A 2915-nucleotide genomic window follows, 5' to 3' on the forward strand; every position below is an offset into this window, starting at 1 on the left:
ACAAAATTTTAAATAAATTACTGCAACTGAGCTAAGGGAACTTTTTGGAGCCATCTAAATTTTTTGTACAATTGAATATCTGAAGTGACGGTTCAATGTACTAGAGATGTCAGTTTTCAAAAACCATCGATGCTTAAAAAAAATTTCCAATTCATCGAAGCAAAACATCGATATTTGCGATGCATAAATGTTTTTTCGACACCCCTTAAACATCTCTTTTTTGCCGAATTTAGGACTAAAATTCCTGGAATTGTAATTAGACATCAATAAATTATTAGCATCTAGAATTTTTCATGCCACTTGCAATTAATAATACGCACCTTTCAAGCTAAATAGCCCGAACGCCTTTGCAAAAAATCTCAGTAATTTTTCACCAATAAGACAGGATTTTTTGACACATACGCCTCGCAATTAGTCAACTTAAAAAATTTACACTTTCTGGCCATTTATCAGCCGAAGAAAATATGATGGCAACAACTCATTAATGAAGGCTTGCTGGTTTTTCTGGCTAATAGAATTTCTTGACTAAGTGCTGGGTTCAAGGAGGCGGCAGACCAGCCAAAGACAGTGACAAATTTTGTTATTCAATAGAAAAATATGTCGTAACTAATGATAGGCAAAAAATTAACCCTATCGCTGCTGAATAGTCTCGCTTTACAAGCTCGCAAGTTGAATTAACACCACGGCACGTCAGACACGTATTCGAAGTAGATATGCGTAGACAGACAAAGTGATCTTTCATTGTCGTATCGACGGGTATTAAATATGCTTTTACATTAACTGGCCATTGATGCACAGTTAATTAATTGACCGGTCGCAAAGGGGCTTCAAATGAACAAAATAGCAAGAGAAAATCTGAATCTGAAAACCTTTTCAAGTCTGCCTGAAGCGTAATGAAGCGTTGAAAATGGTCACTGGCTACAATGGCCACTGGTCACATTGTCGCTTAAAGCGCAGTCGATTGCACGCTACTTGACTAAGTATGACAACAGTGCAAGTCTCTTTGTTCGGTGATCATCACTGTCGCTTGAGTTGTCCAAGTGGGGCAGGAAGCGAGCTTAGGACTGAGTAAAGTGATGAGCTGATCGTTACCCATTAACTATTTTTTTTTGTGTTTTTTGTGTAACAGCGATGCGCTTGGTTGCTGCGGCCTGTAATTATGAAAGTGAAACGGGAAAATAATGCCACTCACATATGTATGTATATATGTATGTACGCACTTTGTGTGAATTTCCCCAGTGGTAAAAGATAATATTTGGTAATGTAGAAAGTAATGTAACGACCTTATAACCGATGCATTACAAGATGCAGAATTTTTTGTACAGGCATTTCTATGAATAGAACGCGCATCCATCCGGCTACAGCGGCTGTTGAGATACTTCAAAACTACACATTACGCGCTCGCTTCTACTGCGATGTATCTATTCGTCCAATAGTAAGTCGTTAATCATTTCGTGCTAGCAAAAAGGTAACGGCATCCTCTATTTTAACACTGGGTTAGATCTACTATGACGAGCACGTTTTCCATAGCTGCGGCTCGCCGTGTATTGCCACATTTGCTGATCTCACTTGCGCTGACGTTGTTGATATGCAGAAACAATGCGCCTGCTGACAACGCTGCATTCACGTGTTTATCTTTCATTATGTATGTATGTGTTTTTTTTTAGCTTTTAATGCTTTATATTTATTTTATATGCCGCTGTTATGTTTACTTAATTTGCGTTTTATTTTAATTTTCCTGTGTAATTTGTCATCTTACTCAGCTTATGTGTGCCGTGAGTTTTCATTTACATGCATATAAATGTATATATTGTACTATGTAGATAGTAGGTATGTGCCTTAAAAACCTGTAAATGATCTGGCTGCAGTAATTGTCGCTCGACTTGCATTTAGTACTACATACAAACTTGTGTTGATCTTGGCGCTCGTAAATTGGCTATTTTGTTATTGCTGTACCATTTTCATTAGTTTATTTTTCATGCTGTTGCACTCATTAACGTTTAGTGCTTTGCATTATTTTTTATTATGCATTCAGCTGTTCCTTACTAAGTATTATTTGCACACTTTTTATGTGAGTAGGAAGTGGACAATGAGTAAAACAATTTACTGTTTTATTTTGTGAATTACAGACATTAATTAAAATGTGTTTTCTTTAAAATTACTTCACTTTAGTTCAACACTTAAAAAAATGTTGGTAAATTTTAAATTTTTTGAAATTAAATTACTTTTAATAAATACTCTTATTTTAATTTTTATTAAAAAATATAGGCCTTAGCGATAAAATTCAGCTACATACGGTGGCGAGCATAGAGCTGGAAAACAATCGATGTTCGCGACCATCAATGTTTGCTAGGGATGGCAAAAAAATATAAATAAAATAATCAATTAATTAATCACAAGCCAAAAAAAAAATAATTGCAATTAATTGTAATTATTGATAAATAAAAAAAATAATGATCATCTCTGAGCGTAAAAATAAAAATCATAAAATAATCATTATTTACGATCGAAAAAAAAAAAATCAAAAAAAAAAAAAATAAAACTCAATAACAATAATTATTTTTAAGAGAAACAATTTTTAATTATAAAATAATAATTAAATGCTGATTTCACGTGTTTATCTTACTCGTAATGATTACCGTCCCTGAAAAAAGTTTTCGCTCAACGGAAAAAATTATCTTTAATATTTTTATTGAGCTTTGTACCACGATTGTTTATTAGGAAAAATTGAAAAAGCAACAAAGTCTAAGCGGTAGAAGTTATAGCACTATTTCGGAGATCACCACATCTCCTCATCAGACTTCTTTTTCTAGACTTCAGCAGGGATCGAACCTGCGAATTCGATGTTCAAAGTCAGAAGCGTTAACCACTGAGCTATGTACATCCCGTAAACTCTTGTTGCTAATTCATTTTCC

The sequence above is a fragment of the Rhagoletis zephyria genome, unplaced genomic scaffold, assembly GCF_001687245.7.
Source record: "Rhagoletis zephyria isolate East Lansing unplaced genomic scaffold, Rhagoletis_zephyria_1.1 Rzeph_scaffold_00304, whole genome shotgun sequence".
Classification (NCBI taxonomy): domain Eukaryota; kingdom Metazoa; phylum Arthropoda; class Insecta; order Diptera; family Tephritidae; genus Rhagoletis; species Rhagoletis zephyria.